The sequence below is a fragment of the Alexandromys fortis genome, unplaced genomic scaffold (genome assembly GCF_014885135.2).
Source record: "Alexandromys fortis isolate MF-2015 unplaced genomic scaffold, M_Fortis_MF-2015_v1.1 scaffold_332, whole genome shotgun sequence".
Lineage (NCBI taxonomy): Eukaryota > Metazoa > Chordata > Mammalia > Rodentia > Cricetidae > Alexandromys > Alexandromys fortis.
Genome location: NW_026068232.1, coordinates 431,482 through 454,633, shown reverse-complemented (window position 1 = coordinate 454,633; position 23,152 = coordinate 431,482). Strand labels below are relative to the sequence as shown.

The window sequence follows — 23,152 nt, the reverse complement described above, 5'->3', positions numbered from 1 at the left end:
CCGCAGCCGTGCGCGTCCGGTTCCGGCCGCCCGCTGCCGTGCGCGTCCGGTTCCGGCCGCCCGCTGCCGTGCGCGTCCGGTTCCGGCCGCCCGCTCACTTAAACGGTTTTAATGAAAAACTGACCGCATGCTTTCTGGTGGTGGCAGGAACCGTGAAACACCATAGAGCTGTGGCAATAAACATGGCTACAGCCAGTACCTCTGCCATGAGGCTAGAAACTCAGAAAGTTAAAAATTGGGCTGGATCCAACCGTCGAAGCCATGACTTTAAACCCACACATAATGGTTAGCAAATTATAGACCCATGTCATCAAAAAAAGGAGAGAGATATACAGTAAAGATATATTCAAAGATAAAAAACCTCTAGATGGTTACAGTGTGTTTAAAATATATGAAGGCTTGGGAGAGAAATCAGAAAGGTTGAAGTCTTTTAAATAAATAGAAAGAAAGAGAGTAGTTGGGTATGGTGGCACATACTTTTAATCCCAGCACTTGGGAGGCAGAGGCAGACAGATCTCTGTGAATTCAAGGTATGGTGGCACACACCTTTAATCCCAACACTTGGGAGGCAGAGGCAGACAGATCTAGGAAGACCACCTGAGAAATCTCTGATAGGAAGAGATGGCTCAGACATCTGAGTTCTACATCTAGAACAGATTCAAGACTGCTGCCTGAGATGATCAAGACTCATAGGATACTCTAGTCAGGACATGATCACAATTCTAAATTTTCTTTACGTCCCCATAAGATTACCAGTGCCCCCAACCAGTAGGAAGTAGCCTAAATTACATTCCCCCAAAATGGACTTTGAATATATTCCTTTGTTAAAAAATGTTGGTTACAAGTTGTTATGACTAATGGCCAGGAAAAAAGCTAAGCAAATGATATTAGATTCAGAGTTCTTGCTTTTTTTTAAGGGGGAAATGCTGTGAGACAATGGTCTGTATCCTGTCAATTATATTTTAAATACACACTGATTGGCCAGTAGACAGGCAGGAAGTATAGGCAAGACAACCAGACAGGAAGTAGGGGCAGGTCAATGAGAACAGGAGAATTCTGGGAAGAAGAAAGTTCCTTCTGCAATCTTGACCCAGCTACAGAAGAAGCAATATGTGACTGGCTCACTGAAAAAGGTACCGAGCTCCATGGTTATCATAGACAAGAATAATGGGCTAATATAAGTTATAAAAGTTAATAAGAAGCCTGAGATAATGGGCCAATCAATTTATAACTAATGTAGACCTCTGTTTGATTTCTTTGGGACTTAATGATTGCGGGAACTGGGCAGGACAGAACCCCCTACAACACTGATGCAAGTAGGATTTTACACTTTGTCGTTATCATGATATTGACATATACATATTACAGCGTTTAAGTGAGGGCCTTTTGGTATCAATATAAACTTTAAATCATAAATACAGTCTCTGTAGGGACTCGTCACTTCCTTTTATCATTCCTGTTTTGCCTATTTTTGTAAAATAACAATTCTTTCTATGACTACATTTCCCCAAATTATTTAAGCTTTGTAAAGTTACCAAAGATGTATGTGATTAGATGTACATAATTTAATTAAGTTTTAATACCATAGCTAAATTGTTAAAAACTTAATAGTTCACAAATGTGAGCAATTAAACAATCACCCTTAAATCCTATTTTCCATAAATATTGTGTAAGAAGCTCAGACTTTCTGCAACATAGCTCTAATATTTTATGGCTTTATCTACATTGGCTATGTTTTCATTCATAGGAAAATATCATCATCCAAAAATCCATTTGTATCCCAAATATTTAGAACTTTTAAAGATCATAAGCACATCTTATTATATTTATTTTTCAATCTTTTTCTCATCTACTTATTGTTTCTACTTAATTCCCTCTTCAAGAATTGGATCCAATTTATAAATATCATATGGGCTATTTAAATAAGATTAGCCATGCATAGACTTTTGTGTATTAAGTCTTATGTTACAGGTTTTAAGGAAGATTTCCGTCTGTTTGTGTTCTTACAGGTTTTTTTAAATCCTTGTCCACATTGTTTATACAAAGCATAAGAGAAAGAAATCTTGCATTTCAGCCATACTGATAAACATATCAATGAGGACACGTATTTTTATCAAAATCTAGAAAAGGTAGACAAATTCAGAGAGCTTAGCACCTTTAATTATATTTAGTCATTTTTCTAAATATAATTTTTGATAAAAAATTAATAACATGATGTATAACAATGACAAAACTGTTATCATTTGTTGTAAGAAAATTTTCCTTAATGAAGTTTTATGCATTATCTGGCTTTGTAGGCAGCAAGAATAGAAACACTCATGATGACTTGAGCATTTGAAATCTCAAAGTATATCCCCAGTTACACACTTTTTCCAGGAAGGTCACATCTACTCAAGTAAGGTCAAACCTCCTATTATTGGTACTCCCTAATGACTTAGATTTAAATTTATGATTCTATGAGCAGCATTATTATTGAAACCATAGCATTATGTTAAAATTGTATATCGAAAAGTTCTCATAATCATTTCTATGAAATATCATGTCACAGGATCCTTCTTTTTAAATGAATAACAATATAATTTTCATTGACAGAGATTGAGAAAGAAATGTATATTCCTTACTTGATAATCCTTTGTTACTCACGCATTTGCATGCTTAAAAACCCAGTTGCTCCTAGAAATATGCCACATGGATCATTGTTTTTAAATATTCTTTCATAGCTTAGACACAATTGATAAAAGGGTCACATGAAGCTTATTAAGTTTACTTGACTTAGTTCTTTAAATTAAATATGTATATATGGTAAATCTTTATAGTCATTTTTCACCTTTAAACTCATCCTTGATGCCCCTGTCAAATATCTTTTAAAGCTACATGTCCTCCTTCTATAATAATTTATTTATTTTTCAAAATTAATGGATCAATTAGTGCTTCAAATACATATGTACAGGTTGATTGCCAAGAAAAGAGCATTCAACATTTTCAACAAGGTAGTGGAAAGGGAAGGAAGCAGAGGTAGTATGGAAGAAAACACAAGGATCGAGGAACAATTTGTTGTTTTTTTTTTAATTTGGAGAAGTTCCCAAAGTTTACCTTATATGATGGTTTGGAGTAAGTAATATAGATTCCAGAGGATTATGTGTATCAAAGAGGCTCATTATAGATTTGTTAGACATTTGGGGAAGAAACTTCTCTTGTCTAGGCTGTTTGATTGTAAGGTGTATGAACTGGACATGCAGGACACACAGAAAAATGACTGCTGAAATAAGCCTAAAGAACGTATGACAGTCTTTCAGGATTCCTGCTTCATGAAAGTAACTGCCAGACATTCAGCAGGTTACAGAAGAAAGTGACTGACAAACTGCCAATATAGGCAGAACTGGCTTTGAATGTTACTGCTTCATGGAAAAGTCTGCCGGATGCTATGTACCTTTAGGCTAAATATGTATGCCCCAAAATTACAGAAAAACTTTGAGTGACTATTAAGGCATCAAGCTGTCTCTGTCAATTCTAGAGTTTTGGAAGTTGCTTATAAGGCACTTTACTGTTTACTTTGGTAATATTATATCATTCTTGAATCTTTTATATAGTTGAAGTATAGTTATAATTATAGTTTTCTTTAGTTATGATAGAAGATAAAGTAGATATAAATATTGTAATTCTTGCTTGATATGTGATCTGCTTCTTTATTTAAGTATATTTAAAAATTTGAAACTATAATATAGTTACATCATATTTCCTTTTTTCTTTCTAAATCCTCTCATATAATGCTCATTGGTCACTTTTAGATTTATTGGCAATTTTTCACATACACATAAACACACACACATTCCTAAATAAATAAGTACAAAAATCATCTATATGTTTTATGTAAGTGAAAATTCAAATTTTACTGTTTTATTCCATTAGAATAGAACATTTGAGAAACTTTATACCTAGTATATCTTTTGGCAATTTATAAGATGATTTACATGATGAATAGTAAAATGACATTTTTTGAGCCCTTAATTTATCTCAGATATGTTTGTGTTTACGTATATGTGTTGTGTTCTATATCAGCACGTCTGAAAGCAGGAGGTGTGAGTGGAACGACCTTTTTCTTATTCTCAGGACAGTTTCGTAAATACTAGATTTCTTGTGTTCTATACAAATTTTAGAAAAATGTTGATCATTGGATGAATGGCATACATGGAGTATTCTATGCCCACTGTATGTAATCTCTATATTGCACTAATAATACTATTAAAACTACTTGTCTAGGGATTTGGTCCTTTCTAAACTATATGCAGATCTTACTAATCATATGAAAATAATTTTTTGTTTAAGTGTAGATGTTATATAGTTTCTCAATATTTATTCTTGTTTATTTTATGATCCTGATGTAGGGTCTCACAAGCTTGCTCATTATTTTCTCAGAATCAGGAGTGGAGGAAGTACTTCTCCGCAACTTCTGAGAGGTTTCACTGAAGACACACTCATCACACCTAGCTGGTGGCACTGTAAGTCTCATTTTATGTTTCCATTTCCTTTCCAATTACTAATTTCTTGCATGAAACATTCCATTATTTTGTTTTATCTTTTCATGTAGTGGTATGGTTGCTAGATATATTTATAAATAGAAATAATATTTCTGTAGGTATTACATTCAATTCATTTTAATTAGACATAGTTTATGTTTTTTGCTATAGAAACACCTATTGTTCATTTTTCCAGTAATTTTATTGAAAACAATGTCCAGTAAATGTTCTGTGAAGTGGTGTCAACTTGTATCTTTTCCTTTCTAACTTTTGGAGACATATTAAACCTTTGAGGATTCTAGGTATTACCTCCATTTAAATTTGTAAAATTCAAGTTCAATGCACGACCTGATTTTTCTAATGTTTTCTTCTTGTATTTATTTTTCTTAATAAGTAGAAAGTTTCACAAATTTATATGAGTTTTCGTTATTTTCATCCCTATTCTCCTATCCTGTTCTACTTCTCCACGGAAACTGTATTTTTTTTAACTCACTGTGTTATTTAATTCCCTTTTATATTTAAAAGTATAAGAATTTAATAAAATCTTGTGTAATTGCATAATTTCAACATCACTATCTCTCACACTTTTACTGTGTAGTCATCACCCCACTCTCGAAGTCATTACCTTCTAATTCATTATTTTTATTATGTATTACACACACACACACAAACTAGTGTATAAATATAACTTGTAGATTCCTATTTCTAAAATTGTTTGTGGCTATAACAACAAAAGTGCTAATGTTGTTAGATATCATAATATTTTATGAAAGTCGTGGTAAGGGTCTCCTAATGGACTAACTAACCCTGTCATGTTTGTGATTTGCAATATTCAACATGCTTTACCACGTTTTATGGAAGACTTGAGTTCAATTAGGTAGATTTTAGTTATTGATAGGATAAATGAGCCAGTATTGCACCTTTAGTGAAATCTTGCCATGCTGATCATTGTTATTTAAAGGTATCATAACTAAATTAAACATGTCAATCCTTTTATTCCTTGACAGCTTTCCTAACACCGTTTGGTCTCTGACAGCTAATCCTCAGGCCTAGGGTTTTATGTAGTTCCTGTTCAAATTTTTATAGTTCCAGAACAAAAACACAGTGTTTTAGCAAAGGGACTTAACTTCCACTTCTTGGAAGCAACAAAGGTCACAGCAAACAGACAACTATCTTAGTAGTCTCCTGGGCCCCCTTATCAACAATTTGTATGGCATTTTCTACTGGCTGGCTCTGATGTTCTTCTTAGGTAGTCATAGCCCCTGCTGTACAGATTATCTTCCAAACTGTGTGCAGTTTCCTGTTATCTCTGTACATAATTTATATGTATTAGATAATTTTGAGAGAATGTAAAATATTGATTTCTTGTCATTTTGTACAATTCTTAGAGTTTCTACTTATTTGTTTTATAATTTTACCTATTGAATCCTAATAGAACTGCCTTACAGAAATGGCAAGACATAACATAATGTATATAGTTCTCATATTTATCTTTTAAATTTAGAGTGGTGGAATATTTTATATTTTCTGATCCATTAACTTATTCAATATGATGTGTTAAAATACTTGAGTCTCTTGATTCACCTATCTTATTTCTTTAGTTATGTCAGGACCTGTATTGGATTTTGATGGTTTATTTCATTTTTGTCTATTATTAAATGTAGTTTCTGTTTTATTTGGTATCTGTTTTATTCCTATTTATGATACATAAGAGACATCATACTGGGGAATTGAACTAGCAGAGTGAGGGATTTTAAGAGATAGGTGGTCATGTACACATGTAGCTTACATGCACAATGCCTTTTCTTATTCTTGGTCTTCTCCCAACACCTTAACTAACTGGCAATTATTGTTCCAGCAAAATCCTCTATTTGTGTCACTCTGACTGTTTGAGTATATAATTTATTTTAAAAATTGCATAGTTTTGTTTATTATAATATATTTTTCACACATTTCTGCCTCCATATTACCAATTATTTTATTAATGAGACAATAATTAATTCATAATGAATAGCCATCTTTCCTAAGTTTTAAGATCTAGATATGTATTGGTACATGGGAAATATCAGTGTGCTTTATGTGTTGTTGAGTGAGAAACTCAGTTTTCATATTGTATCCACTTATCCCAATGGTTTTGAAAATGACTGTGTCATTTGCAAATATCAAAAGTTTTTGAAATTCAGTAATAATTTACACACACACACACAAACTCCCATTATAATACCAGAATTGATCTACTCTTATAACAGGATGGTGAGCTCTAGGATACATGGCAGACTCTATCTTAATGAAAATATGCTGAAATTGAATGGAAGAGGAGCTCTGATGTTGACATTGTCTCTGTATAACTGTGCACATACAGTGGAACCCTTACATATACATATACATGTACACAAATGTATTTGAGTGTTCATTTGGTGCACCTGATTCCATTTCACTAATTTATATATAACTGTATATCATATATATATTCTTCATGATAACTAATTTGTCCCATGTTTTTAAATATAAGTGAAAATTTTAGTTCCCTGTCTTTACTCTCGTATCTGAGTATTCTGTTATTTCAATCTTGGCCATCTAATGGCAATTTTTTTATGAAGTATAATGAGTTTGATTGTAGACCACAAAGTAATATATTTTCACTGTGTGTGGGATACATTTAACATCTAAATAGCTTTAAAAATTATTGGCTTTAAATTCAATCAATTGCTGTATTTAAAATATAAATGCATGTTATTAATAATCTTAAATAAATGTTTATAGCTTTAAGAGTACTCACATCTATTTATCCTTATTTTGTCCTTTTACTTATGTTAATTATTTCTCATACAGCTTCTGTCTTCCTCTCTGCATCCCAAGAAGTTGACACTGGAGGAGACACCTTCCCTGAGTTTAAGGTATTATAAAACCACTTACTTTCTGTTTTCATTTGTGATTGTTGATTACTCAAGTAAATAGATGAAGTCTACATTGTATTTTTTTATTTTGGAATTTGCTGGTTATTTGACTTAAGTACATTTTGAGATTACTGAGTGCTTTACTTTATACAATGTTATGACCCTTTTTCAAAAACTGTAAAAATCTTGTTTGCTTTGAGGGCCAGACATTGAAGAACAAGAAATGTGTAGTATTTATTTTCTCTATACTGCTTTGAGGAAACCTTCCAGGACAATGTGAGGTGAAGATGGCAAGGGATAATACTACTGGTTGATATTTAACACCTGGAAGTGTTGTCCTTTAACGATCTGCATATTTGCTGTTTCCATACAGATGCCATATTTTCTCCATGCTAGAGGGTTTCATTTTGTTTGTTATGTCATATTCTTTTCTGATCATTGTCATTGGGAATGTGGATTTATGATTTTCTTCCTTTTTACAGTTTTAACTATTTTATTATCAAATAGACTCCAAGGTAAGAAAAGTAACTGAAACTTTTCACAAAATTGCCTATATTTACGAAGGAAGTTTTCCTGAGTAGTCAGGAAATAAAACAGAGCAACAATCAGATGAACTTAGAAGGGGATGCAGACTAGCTCAGCCTTCATTGCTCTCCTCAACCTTGACCAACAGACACGTTTTTATTTGTGGGGTGATGAAGAATACAGGTGAGGGCATGCACAATCAAGGTACTTGGTTTTATTGTGGAAAATAAAGTTCCATATTTGGTATTGAGTACAATGAGATATCCTGGTAGTAGAAAAATGGGAAAAGTGTTGGCAAGAGGAAAATTGGTAAAACTTCTGGATATCATAGAATTTAGTCTGTTGATTTTTAGGACTGTCAGCAATGGTGGTTTATTAAAATAATCATAATTGAATGGAATTCAAAAAGAAGAACCTAAATATCTATGAAATTCTCTTTCTCTCTCTCTCCCACCTTGATATTGTAAGAAACTAAAATAACATCACATTATTTTTTAAAGTAGATTTTCTTTTGTGGAATCACATTTCATATGTATGTATCACATTACTGATATGCTAACTGAATATGTTGAAAATGAAAAGTAGTGTAGTTTATATGATTATCCACCAGACCAAATTTAGCTCAGTGATTTTCTGGATCAGGAACAAAATTCTCTCCCTTAGACCTCTTTTTCTGTTTTCCCTTCAACATCACACCTTCATTTTACTACTGCTTACAAATAAAGTGCATGAGCAGGAAGATACCAGCACTTTGACAGATTCAAGCAATTAACAATCTAGAATTTGTTCCACACAAATGGGAAAATCTGCTGTATGTGAAAAAATATAGACCATGCACATTTAGTTACCAATATTGCCAAAGAAATATGGTTATTCCTTATTTGAGCTGGAAAAACACAGACACAAACATTAGAAAGGAGTGCCAAAACATGCAAAACATATTATTAACACCTGCTGGAGAAAGGCCACTTAGTCATTCTGGCCGCTCAGCCTCAAAATGATCACATAGAAACCATATTATTTAGGTCAATGTTTGGCCCGTTAAGTCTATCTTCTTATTGGCTAACTCTTACGTCTTAATTTAGCCCATTTCTATTAATCTGTACATTGCCACGATGCTGTAGCTTATTGAGAAAAGTTCCAGCATCTGTGTCCATCTTGGTTACATGGCTTCTCTCTGATTCTGCCCTTCTTTTCTTTTACTTTAGTTTCACCACCTCGCTCTTTCAGCCCTGCTCTGCTATAGGCTCACAGCAGTCCTTTGGTAACCAATGTTATTCACAGCATACAGAGGGGAATCCCATACACCTTGATTTTTCTGTTTAAGTAATTAGTTATAGTATTTATATTTAATTTATCTTTTATCATAACTAAGTAAATCTATAACTGCCTATCTATTCTTCAACTCCATCAAAGACTCCAGATGGATATAATATTACCTAAGTATACAGGAAGTACATTGTAAGCAACTTTCAAAACTCTAGAATTGACCTGAAGCCCTTCTCTACCTTTGGGGCATTCATCTTCAGCCTACAGGCCCATAGTGTCCAGCAGAATTTTCTATGATGCACATAATTTCAAAGACAGTTCTGCCTATATTGGCAGTTTGTCAGTAAATTTTTTTCTGTGCCCTGTAGAATGTCTTGTAGACTCTTTTATGATTCAGCAATCATTACTATGTGCATTCTGTTTGTCCAGTTCACATAGCATGCCATCTAGCAGTCCAGGAAAGAGCAGTTTCTTGACCAGATGGCTAACAAACTCTGTAAGAATCCTCTTTGACACCGTCTTCCTCTTAAAGTAGCTTGGTGCTTCCAGGTTCAGATGTGTCTTACTATCATGAAACGTCTTAATTCTTAAAACACAGTCAAAAATTCGAAGAAAACATAATAGTATACATAATCCAGACATTCTGTGAATGCTACATCTTTACATGGCTTTTTTTTTTACTCTATTACATTTTAATATTTATTTTATTATCTTTATTCTTTTAATCTATGACTGTCTGTATTCTGTCTCTTTAAAGACTACATTTTTTAAACCATTTACTTCTTTTTATAACTGTCTATATTCTTTTTTTTCTTTTCCAAGCCTACATACATTTATCCAACACTGTGACCCATTTAGAGGTCTTTTATGTCTGAATCTGTTATATTGTATATATGTAATTCTTTACTGTCCAGGAGCCCTTTTTAAGATGTGAAGTGCTTCTTAAAAACATAAGCTTCACCATTGCTAGGGAAATATGGCAGTGCCTGCTTGCTCCACCCATCACAGCATGGCAGAGCTTCTCACTGCCTCTGAGAGCCATGCAGAAATCTGCCATGCCCGTCTGCTTGTGCACATCTAATAGACCTGATTTGGGTGGGGATCACTGAGCCATGGACCTGGTCTTGTCTACTTTCCTCCTTCACTCTATTAGAAGGAATATTAATAGCACATGAAGTAGTTTGGATGACACAACAAAACTACCAGTGAGAATGGGTAGAACAATTATGTTATTCTTGATATGGCAAAGGAGAAAAATAACTGCAAATATTGTGCATAAGTTAGTGGAGATTACAGACAGTATTTTATATGGGTCTTTTTTTTTTAACCTTGTAAGGGAGTAGAAGGGTTGTAGTAAAGATGTTGGTAATATAATATGGGAAGGTGCATTGCTAAGGTGAGGTCACTGAGACAGTGATTGTACATTAGTGAAATCACCGCACAGTTGTCTTTTTCTGTTTGTATGGAGGGGCAGGCACGATTGAGAGGTGTGTGACTGGTTTATGCCTGAGAAATGTACATTAGGGTCAGAAGTATTAGTGAGGGGCTTTGGAAAAAACATGGCTATTGCTGTGCACAATGAGAGATGTGTCTCTTGGTGAGTGTCAGCTTTGACTAATAACGCCTGTATAATGTAGGAACTGCATCAGGTAAGGTCTGGGAAGCTGACAATTTGCTATTAGTTTTCAATACAGTAGGTATATTGAATGAAAGAAAAGGAAGTGTCTGCTAGTGTTTATTATATCTATGGAGGATAAGGTGTAAGACGGATCAAATTAGATTAGCAATACAGAGAACCATCTACTAACCTAAATCTTAGAACTCATTGATGTCTTGTAGCAGTAGGAAGGAAGTAACATAGAAAAAGCAAAAGATACACCTTGAGACCTGCTTTTGATAAAGATAAATAGAAAATCCATGACTAGGAAAGCAGACATTAATCTTTATTGCATTTAGGTATATGAGAAAATGTTCATCAAAGAAAAATCAGTACCCAAATTGCTGGAATTACAGAAAACTTTCAACAAGCAAAGAACTAATCTCAACAGCCTGCTATATGAATTTGCTGGTTGGGACAGAACCGATAAAAACAAATAAATTTGTAAGCTGTGGGGGCAAATAATCTGAGCACCATGGCTACATAACCCTCTTTATATATAGGATACATAAACTGAGGCAGTAGAAGGCTAATCAGTTCTTGATGACTATCTCATATGAGCCATGAGAAATAGTACTTCATCACTGTAGAAGTCCCGATGGATATTAAAGGCTGGAGGACAGAATAAGTTGGAGAGAACTACTGAGAAAATTAAATATAAGGAAAGAAATGAGTGATATCCAGTTTACTAGATAGCACAGTGTTCACCACTGACTTCAGGAAGGCATGGAACTTACCAAGAATCCTGAGGTTAGTATAGAGGCTTAGTAGTTTTGCTGAGTATATAGTGTGTCCATATCTTTGTAAAGTTACAAAGTCCTTGGAAGATGTAAGTATTTATACCATCCTACAAAGATTGTGTATAAAATGAAATTGCATCTTGGAGGAGGGCAGGAGCAGGATTAGCAGAGGAAGCCCAAGTGTGATATATTGAAGGCAAATTGTATGGTATCTTCAGGTTCTAAATAAAAACTATTCAAATGAGCAAACACTTTTCAAAAAAAATTTGTATGGATTTAAATCCAACTAGAGCTTATATCCATTTATGAGTGATTCCATACCCACGTTTGTCTTTCTGGGACTGGGTTACCTCACACAAGATGATTTTTTCTAGTCCTATTCATTTGCTTACAAATTTCATGATGTCTTTTTACTGCTGATGAATACTTCATTATGTAAATGCATTACATTTTCTTTATCAACTCTTTGACTGAGGGGCATCAAAGTTGTTTCCAACTTCTGGATATTATGAATAATGCTTCTATGAACATAGTTCAGCAAGTGGCCTTGTCTTATGAGAATTCTTTGGTTATATGCCCAAAATTTGTATCACTGGATCTTGAAGTGCATTGATTCCCAATTTTTCTGAGGAACCTCCATACCAATTTCCAAAATGACTATACAATTATTACCCACACCAGCAGTGGAGAAGTGTTCCACTTACTAAGAATACTCTCCAACACAGGCTGTCATTAGTGTTTTTTATCTTAGACATTCTGACATATGCAATAAGGTATCTCAGAGTTGCTTCATACGCATTTCCAATCTGATTAATGAGGTTGAACAATTCGTTAAGTATATTTTGGCCATTTGAGATTCTTCTGTTGAGAATTAGCTGTTTTAACCTGTACCTCATATATAACTGGATTATTTGCTATTTTGATGTCAGGTTTCTTGAATTTTTGTATATTTTGATCAGCCCTCTGTCAGATGTTGGGTTAGTAAAAATCATATCACATTGTGTATTCTGCTGTTTTTACTTACTGACAGTGTCCTTTGCCTTACAGAAGATGTTCAGGTTCAGGATGTCCAACCTATTAATTGATCATCTCAATGTCTGTGCTACTCTTGTCTTATTCAGGACATTGTCTCCTTTGCCAAAGCATTCAAGGTTACTTCCTACCTCATTGTATGTACTACACTCATAAATGGATGTTAGCTGTAAAGTAAAGGATAGTGAAACCACAATCCACAGACACAGAAAGGTGGAATAACAGCAGGGACCAATGAGAGATACATGGGCCTTCTCTAGGAAGGGAAAAAAGAAGAGTTCACCTGAGTAAACTGGGGGATGTGGGAATGGAGGTATGGGAATGTGAGGATTAAGGTTAAGTTGGTTTGGAGTGGGTTGAATGGAGAGAATAATGAAAAGATAAGAAAAATATCTTTAATGGGGAGCATTTTGGGCTTCAGTAGAAAGGTGATGCCAATGAAACACCCCAGGAATCCATAAGAAGGATCCCAGCTAAGACCTCTAGCAATAATGGAGATGGTGACTATGCTGGTCTCTTATAATCAGATTGCTGACTATCCTAATTGTCATCAGAGAGCATTCATCAGGTAAAAAATGGAATTAGATGCAGAAATCCACACGCAAGCACCCTGCCAATAACCAGGCCCCTGTTGTAGAGAGAGAGGAAAGAATGTATGAGTCAGGGGTCAAAGTCAAGACAAGGGAACCCACAGAGACAGTGGGCCTGAGCTCATGTGAGGTCATGATCTCTGGGTTGATGGCCAGGGAACCCGCATGTCACTAACTTAGGCTCTCTGTGTGTGTGTGGAAGTTGTATAACTTGGCATGTTTTGAGCATCAAGACCTGTCCCTGGTGCTTTAGCTGATTTGGGTAAGCCCTATACCCAAGCTTGTTTTCCTTACCCAACCTCAATGCTTGGTCCTGCCTCAATTTGTTATCTCATGCTTTGTTGACTCTCATGGAGTCCTGCCCTTTTCTGAAAGGAGATATAGTGGTATTATTTGGGGAAGGCTAGAAGGAAGGTGTATGGGAGGGGATGAGAACAGTAGGGTTTGGGGAAACTGTGGTGTGTATATTATAATTTCACAGAAGGCATCTATCATAAATTAATACAGGTGAAGACAATCAAATATATCCCTTGTCAGTGCAAATTATGCCTCTAGACTAATCAATGTTTATATTCTTCTTTGAATAGAAATATTATATGTTGGGATGATTTGCATAGTAAGGACTTATACTAGTATTCAGATCTCATGAATGACAGGTAGTATTTGGCACTAAGATCATAGAGGGAAACAGAGTCACTGTGATATTCCAGAAAGTCAACCTAACTAATACTATAGCACTAGAGTACATTATCTTACTGGACTTTTAACATGGGTAGAGTAGAGCAGAAGAAGTCAGGTTCACCAACACAATCATTGTTGTTGAAATGAAGGAATTTGCTGTATAATAGTTAGTGCTTCCTGTCCATGACACAGTACCCCATAGTCATATATAGAAGAAATAATTGGGGCTGTGTTGAAATAAGAAGCAGCGGGGGCTGTGTCCCCAACACCCCAGCCACTTGCTAGCTCATGCCCGAAATAACAACACACAAACTGTATTCATTTAAGAACTGCTTGGCCCATGAACTCTAGCCCTTACAGGCCAATTCTCGCACCTGGACTAGCCCATTTCTAATGATGTGTGTAAGCACCCCAAGGTGTGCTTACCGGAAAGATTCTAGCCTCCGTCCATCCTGGTGTCTCTGCTCTAGAGAGCAGAGCTGTTGGGTCTCTCCGGAAGCAGAGCAGAGTCTGACCTCACTTCCTCTTCCACCCAGAATTCTATTCTGTTTCCTCCTCCCATCTATGTTCTAAGCTATGAGGCCAAGCAGTTGGTTTATTGCTTAACCAATGAAATCAACAGATTGATATATGACACTCCCACATCAGGGCTGATAGATTGATTCTGTGTTAAACATTGATTATTATTTGATTTAATATCTTTTTGGTTTTGAAATCTTGATATCACTTGACACTTGTGCAGAACAGATGACACTTGGTGTCCCAAGTGCTTTACCATGGTTATTTTTAATGTCATACTATTTAATATAGTGCATTGGCTCAGAAATTTGCATTATTGATTACATAGAGTGAATATCCTTGTGGTTCTTGAATTGTTTTCAGTGGGTTTCTCTTCCCTTTAATGTAAAATATTCCTGAGTCAGAAGTTGGCTCAATCAGTAGCATTCATACTTTGAAATTATGAACATCTGAGCTTATTTCTGGAACACACATGTAAAAATCCAGAAATAGTATTCTGGGCATGCGATCCCAGGGAATAAATGGCAGTGACAGATATCAGATTTTTGAGGTATTTCCAAAGTAGGTTATTTGGGGAATTTTAGTGAATGTAACTGTCTCTTAAGTGAACCCGACTCATGTGGGAGTGATTTCTTTCTAATCTGTTGCTTTCATTGGTAAATTAATAAAGAAACTGCCTAGGCCCATTTGATAGGCCAACCCTTAGGTGGGTGGAATAAACAGAACAGAATGCTGGGAGAAAGAAGCCGAATCAGTGAGTTGCCATGATTCTCCCACTCCAGATAGATGCAGGTTAAGATCTTTCCTGGTAAGCCAGCTTGTGGGCCACACAGATTATTAGAAATGGGTTAAATCAATATGTAAGAGCTAGCCAATAAGAGGCTGGAACTAATGGGCCAGGCAGTGTTTAAAAGAGGCGGGAAGCAGCCCACCGCTCATTATTACAACACCCGACATAGGAGATATTTGAATCAAAATAGTATTTTTTGAATATAACTACAAAGTTGCACATATGAACTCCAAGCAGTTAAAACTTCATATACATGATTTGTACCAGGTCAAGCTAGGCAAAATTTCAGGATGTCTGTTACGGGAAGTAATGAATTCTAACTCCTATTTTTGTAGTCATTGGCATTTGATGAACTAATGTAGAAGGACAAATTTACTTTCTACAGTAATGTTTGATCTCAGAAAATGTCCAGCTTTTAGGGGAGTTCCACACATCCATGAAGACACAGGCAGCCCTAAATTAACTCAGTTTCTATGAAGAAATGAGGGAGCCTGGTCTCCATAACCCTATATTTTGACTGTTTATTGTTCTCTGAAATGATATCTTTGTTACAATGAAGAATTTCTTCATATTGAGAGAAGCCTCCATTTATCTCAGTGTATAAAGATAAAGTTTTAGAAGTTGTTAATTTCCATTAATAATTTGTGGATGTCAATTTCTTTTCCCTTACCAATAAGTTCACCACCACTGAATAATAAAGTGGGTTTCTAATAGAAGGCATTGTTTCCCTGTTGTTGAACAGGTCATAAGCACAGATAGAGGTGCATTGGATACCACGCAGGTACATGTGTTAATACTGCACATATAAGATTATTGTGCCATGCTGTTCATTGATGTAGTACGTAGCCATTTAGGGCATAAGAGTGTCTTCCTCCTTCAGAAGCTAGCACAATCATAATGGATGCATCTACAAAACACTTTCACACCTAGTGCTCATGGTACAATGCAGTGAAGTGGGCAGAAAATTTGTGAAGAGCCAGAAGATCAGGAAGAATACTATGATATTGTGTGTCCCAGTAATATCAAAAGCTTCACCTATAAACTGTCCAAAATAAGACTATACAAAAATGAAATGAATAGGGATGACAGCAATGAACATGCTAAACAGGTCTTCAACTGGACATAAACAACTATAGGAAATTGAGAAAAGCTGGAAATAGAAGATGTGGCCTTTCGCAGGAAAGAGCGCACAAATTACTTGTCTCTTACCAAAAAGTCAGCTTTGAAAACATAAATATAGTTAGCATTAGACTTACTAATCAGTTTATATTTAATAAGATATATGTGTATACATATATGCATGCTAAAGCAATCAGTGAAAAAGAGGTTAGGAATTTGAAGAAAAGTGTGAAGTGGTTTATGGGAGGGTTTGAAGATGGAAAGAAATATATGTTGTAACTAAATTATAATCACAAAATTAAAAATAAAAAAGCAGCCACACACTCACGTACACAAATGCACACACACACACATAAGCACAAACACTCACATATACACACACAACACATACACACACACCAAGAAAAGAAAGAATTCTTCAAGCTATGACACATTAATGATGTTGGAGGTTGAAGAAAATTTTAGAATATGTTATGAATGGTGAGTTTTAGAGACATGTAATATGTTCATATATATTGGATAAGACATCCTAAAGAAATTAGGGCAGCAGAGAAAACAGTTGAGTTTATTTCTGTATGTTTCCTTTATGCACACTTGTGCTCATTCCTCACTTCATAACTGCACGTGGACAAACAGACACCTACACACACACACACACACACACACACACACACACACGGAGATATTTTGAAAGATTTTTTTCATAATACATCTTGAATTATTTCCTGACCATTATGACATTTCATGCTCATAAGGTACATTACTTGACCAGAGATAGAACTCACCATTTCTTTCTTTAATCTAATAATCATTTCTAGGTCACTCTGATAGTTCAAATTCCATGTGATGGCTCATGTGTACATTCATATCAGTTATGAAAATTGAAATAGGCAGATATCAAATATTCAGCATCAAGCTGCTCCAGAGTCACATTCAGAAGGGCTCAGGCAGAAATGCGGGCTTTCTTATAGGAAGCCAGGATCTATTCCCAAAAGCCAGGTCCATGCTCACACTTCAGGCACCTTTGATTGTTTTTCTCTGTTATCAACTGGAGCCAGATTTTATGTTAAATTACATTGTTTCTTTCTTTCTAGTTTCAGTTTCCCTGTTTCTGTGGTAACATACAGGGAGGGGGAGAGATACATGCAATAGCAGCTCAGATGGAAATTTCCATAGTTACAGCAGCTCCTTGATTTCCATTGGTAGCTTTGAGATCTGTCTTGTGATTGGCCCATATCCATTCTCTAGATGATAATATCAGTCCCTTCACAAAGGGGTTTTTTTCAGTCAGGCTCCTGGCTGGAGTCCAGCTCCCAGCTGGATCCTGGTTCTAGCCAGGACCTGACTAAAACCTACTAGTCTATGAAGGAGGATTGCTCCTGAAACCTGCCAGGAGACAGAGCCAATTGACATCCAGCATAGCCAGGTACTTTCTATGATTTCCCACCTGCTGACCGAGTAACCTGCTCCTTTTTCCTGTGCAGGAAATGTGTTCCTGCTTCCTAAGCGGCTGCATCCCATTTAAGATACATCATTCTCATTCAGCTTTTTATTTTGTCTTTATCTGCAATGCATGTGATTTGTCTCAGCCTTCGGTATTTAACCAAAATAAGAGAACTGCTGCTCCTTATACTACCTTCATGGAACTACTGTGTGAATCATTTTTTTTTAGGTCCATCTTTTATACGTCAACCTGAAACTCTGAGGGCTCATAGCTGAAACATTTGCTGACACTATGTCTTATTTGCATGTGGTGTTTTCATTGAAGATAGTATTTGTTTCATGTAATATATAATGACTATTGTTTCCTATCCTCCATCTCCTTTAAGGTATTTCCCACATTCTCATCTACCCAAATCTACTCTCTGTCTCTCTGTCTCTCTGTCTCTCTCTCTGTATATTTTTCTCTCAATTGAATATACCCTGGGATATAAAAAATAGTAATGATACTAATAGTTAAATATCAATAATAATAATATCAATAATAATAAAAATTAAAAACATCAGAATAGAACAAAGGTAACCAATATAAGAAAAATAGCCAAAGAAAAGCAGAACATACATGCAAAGGCACATATGTTTATGCAAACATAAATGGCACAAAAACACAAACGGTGTGTAATTCCCCTCTGTATGCAGTAAATGTCATTGGTTAATAAAGAAACTGGCTTGGCCTTTTAAAGTAGAACAGAGCTAGGTGGGGAAAACTAGTTGGGAGAAAGGAGGCTAGTTTAGAGAGAACCCATGGAACTCCCACTGGAAACGGACACACTAAAAATTTGCCGGTATGCCATGACCTCATGGTAATGCAAAGGTTAATGGAGATGTGTTAAATTAAGATAAAAGAGTTTGTCAATAATAAGCTAGAATTAATGTGCCTAGCAGTGATTTAAATATTGTAGTGTCTGTGTTATTATTCGATGGCTGGTCAGGGTGCCAACTGTAGAAATTTGCTCGATTCAGGAAATAACTAGGGTAGCTAAAAGATAAAGCAATTATATTTTTATTTATTATAAAAAAATACACAAAACAAAACTGAGAAATTTAAACTCAGCTGTGCTGCGTGAGAACCACCTGGGCCATGCACCCATTTTTCTCTGGGTCCCAGTAAGCCGCACCCTAGCTCGGTCCCACCTCTTGAAGAGAATTGGTTAACAAAGCTTTCCCATAAGTCAGATATTGTCCCTGTGCACTATGAGTCTCTGAGTGTAGGCAGGTAATGATAGGATATCTGGGAGAAGAAAAAAAACTTGTTTTAATTTAATTGTGATTAACCTCTAAAATGGAGGCCGACTACAAAATAATGAAAAAAAATTGATGCAAGATATGCTCTGAGATCAAATTTTGCAAGGCCAGAAATTTGAGTGGAAGTAGCTCTAGTTGTTCATAGGAAAACTGTGGGCTCTGTGTCACAACTTTTCCATTAATGATAGATTCCCTGAGTGGTTTTCATTTTTTGTCTAAAATCACAAGGATATTGTGATATGACCCTTATATACACATACATGTTTTTGTATAAACTTCTGATATCAGCCCCTTTGAACGGCCCTATCACTATAACAACCTATGGTGGGATTGTTATACTATTGAAGGACAATAGTGGATACTGTGGATTTCAGAAAAACAATTTCAGTACCAATCCATAAAATGTATACAGAGATTGACAATGTGGGTGATCATGGTCAGAATGATAAGAATGCCTTTCACAGAGTTGGATTTGAGTGTGACAATTTGTATTTTATTTTATGTTCTTTAATCTTCCATAATTTAATCATAGTGTTATATTTGCTGGTTGAGTGAGTATAAAGACTGTGCTTTGGCCTGTACCACCGTCTAGGATCACCAGAAGATTGATGGTAGCTCAACGATCAATTTCTTGGGTGAGGAGAATGTAGTGATGAGGCAAGCAGACCTGCTTTTTGTCCCGCCTGGCTCCTGCATGGCTAGCTTTACACCCGAAATAACAACACACAAATTATATTCATTTAGATACTGCCTTGCCCATTAGTTTCAGCCTCTTATTGGCTAACTCTCATCACTTGCTTAACCCATTTCTATTAATTTGTGTAGCACCACGAGGTGGTGGCTTACTGGGAAAGATTCAGCATGTCTGGATCCATGGCGTCTGACCCAGAGAGGAGAGGCATGGTGATTGCCTCACTTCCCTCTTCCTCCCACCATTCTGTTCTGTCTACTCTACCCACCTAAGGGCTGGCCTATCAAATGGCTAAGTCACTTTCTTTATTAACCAATGAAATAAACAGATAGACAAGTGACCCTTCTCCATCAGGTGAAATGGTTAAGATGACCAGAATGGGGGAAACTCACCAATTGAATCCAGTGGTATGTATAGAAATTATGCTCTAGAAATCATGCTCAGGGCATATAGAACACGTGATTTTTGTGGAAAGAATACTGATTCCGGATCCCGACCCCTGGGGGAGGGATTGGGGGCAAAAGAGTCTCCCAAGTCTCATGGCACAAATGTAATGATAAATATAAAAATGCTGAAGATCCCTGAGTAGCTGCAGTGGCAGAAATGCTGCAGGTTCCAAGTGGCAGCAGTAGGCAATAGGTCTTGAGAGCAGCCAGTCTCAGGCAGGAATGGCACAGTTACTCCAATGGCTGCAGTGGGGCATCAGTCCCAGGCAGGGAGCAAGCCATGTGGTGGGTGAAAAGCCTCAATGAAGCAGCCAGTCTCATAAAGTGAGACAGTCAGATGGGCATGCAATGAGCGATTTCACAGGTCTGTGAAGGCACCTGGTCCCAGGCAGGGAGCCATGTAACAGGCGAGAGAAAGAGACATGGATAGGCATGCCGTGCAGGATGAGGTTTGATAATTATTTAGTAGGTTATAAAAGGGAAAGGGTAGAAGGAGAGAATAGCAGAGATAGAGAGAGGCAGAGAGATGGATAGGTAGGTTGGTAGATAGATAGATAGATAGATAGATAGATAGATAGATAGATAGATAGACAGACAGACAGAGACAAAAGAGGAAGGGGAGAAGTAGAGAGAGACAGAAGCTGCCTTATTGGCAGGAAGACAGAAAGAGACTTGGACTGCAAGCAGTAAGGAAGGTCTGTGCACCTCAGTGAATGGGGAAGGGATTAGGTGGGACTTGTCTCTAAAAGGGACAGGACAGATCATTACACACACAAACATACAGATTTCTAAGTAAATAAATACAAAAATCATCTATATGTGCTATATAGGTGAAAACTCAAATTTTACCATGTTAATAAATTATAACAGAATATTTGAGAAACTTTTTACCTAGTATATCTTTGGCAATTTATATGATTAGTAAAATGATTAGTAGTAAATGCCATTATTGAGTCCTTAAGTTCTTTTAGATATGTTGCGTTTATAAGTGTGGTTTTTTTCATATTTCAGCGTGTATGAAAGCTGAAAGTGGGAGTGGAATAATCTTGTTCTTATTCTCAGTGCAGTTTCATCAATACTGGATTTCTTGTGGTTCTATACAAATTTTAGAAAAATGTTGATCATTACAAGAAAAGTATGGCACATAAAAAGGTCTGTATGCTACTGTATGTAATCTCTATATTGCCGGTGAATATTGCAGTTATAATACTATTGAAACTACTTGTCTAGGAATTTATACCTTGCTAAACCTTATGTAAATGTTACTGATCATATGAAAATGATTTTCTGTTTAAGTGTACATGTATTACATTTTCTCAATATTTATACCTAAACAATTTTCTGTTTATTTTATTATCATGATATTGGATCTCACAAGTTTGCTCATGATAATCTCAGACTCAGGCATGGGTGAAGTTCTTCGCCCTAATTTCAGAGGAGGTTTCACTAAAAACACACTGACTATACCTAGCTGGTGGTACAGTAATTCTAGTTTTATTTTTCCCTTTCCTTTTCAATTACTAATTTCTTTTTTTTTTTACATTTTTCCCTTGTATTTTATTTAGTTCTTTGAACACTACAAGACAATCATTCCTACCGTGTGTTCTAATCACATCCATTCCCCTGTAAAAGACTTCTCAAATGTAACTCCCCTCCCTCCCAACATTGGTTCCTCCCCTCCACCAAAAAAAAAATCATCAATCTGTATAGCGCAAATATACTTGGATGTTTGTCCTTTCCCTGGAAAATAGTCAACACATTACAGTTGTGAAGGTTTAGGCAATACATACCCTGCCTTTCCAAGCAGCTAACTGGGATTGTGTGTACAACTCACTTCTTTATGCTGGTGTTGGTCTGGCCATGGCCTGCATAGTTTTTGTGTGTACTGTCACAACTGTTAAGGTCAGATGTGTAGCTTCCCTTCTACATGTGGCTCTTTCTGTCCTCTCTTCTGCAATGATCCCTGATTCTTTGGAGGAGAGGGTGTGGTGTATGCTTTCTATTTTAGGAAGGATATGCTACCGTCTCTTTTTCTCTGCACTTAGGCAAATTGTGGGTCTCTTTTGTTGGTCATCATCTACTACAAGCAGAAACTTCTCTGGGGAAGATTGAGAGATGCCTTAACTTACTGGTATAAAAATGATAGGGCATTATTAACTGGTTTAGTTGAATGTTCCTTTGGGGCAGCTTCTCTCCTAGGTCTGTGATCTACCTATCCATTTGCTCTTGATCTGTTAACAGTGTCCGGTATGGGTTTTATCCTATACAGTGAAATAAATGCAATCTAAAACTGCTTGGCTAGTCCCACAACGTCTCTACCACTATTTCATCAGCGGGTGTCTTCTGAACCCAGTTGTTATTGTAGCTCACAGGGTTCATATTCATACCTGGATGGGACTGATGATTATTTTTCTCCTCTAGTAGTGTTCATGGAACCTTCAAACAAATATGAAAGCTAACCAGTAGGTGTGAAGTCTTAAGGTTAATATAAACTTTATTTATCCATGTGCTATGACTCAAGTATGTGGTATTTGTTGAAATAGGGTCCTACCAAAACGTTTTAAAGGAAAAAAAAAAGGAGTATTTTCAATAGCCTATAATCTTTGGGCATCATTGAGACCAACTGGCCAACAACTCAAAAAAAAAAAAATTAACCCATTCACTGAATTTGGCTTTTCATTTACTGGTATTTGGTGTCCAATGGGGATATATGTTCAAAGAATAAAATTTTAAATTGAAAAATATGAAAAGTATAGGAACTATATACCAATTTTCTCCACTGTATTTCAGGATGGCAGGATTAAAGGGTCATTGAGGATCTAAAATAAAACATGAGCTTTCAATGAGTCATCCTGGCCTTACACTTCATAGAGAAACTTTTCAGTAGCAGTGGTAGAAGGAATCGGAGCAAAGCTCTATAGACTACTCTGAACT

The 23,152-nt window shown here is 36.0% G+C and overlaps 2 long non-coding RNA genes across 3 annotated transcripts in view; both read left to right on the top strand.

Moving 5' to 3' along the window:
* The window catches only part of LOC126493742 (uncharacterized), a 217,358-nt gene that overhangs the window by 74,944 nt on the left and 119,262 nt on the right, over window positions 1–23,152 (top strand). The gene's annotated exons all lie outside the window — the stretch shown is intronic.
* LOC126493745 (uncharacterized) overlaps window positions 7,350–23,152 on the top strand; it is a 29,788-nt gene continuing 13,985 nt past the window's right edge. The window contains exon 1 of the long non-coding RNA XR_007589877.1: window positions 7,350–7,414. This is a non-coding gene — a long non-coding RNA (uncharacterized lncRNA). The remainder of the gene's footprint in view (window positions 7,415–23,152) is intronic.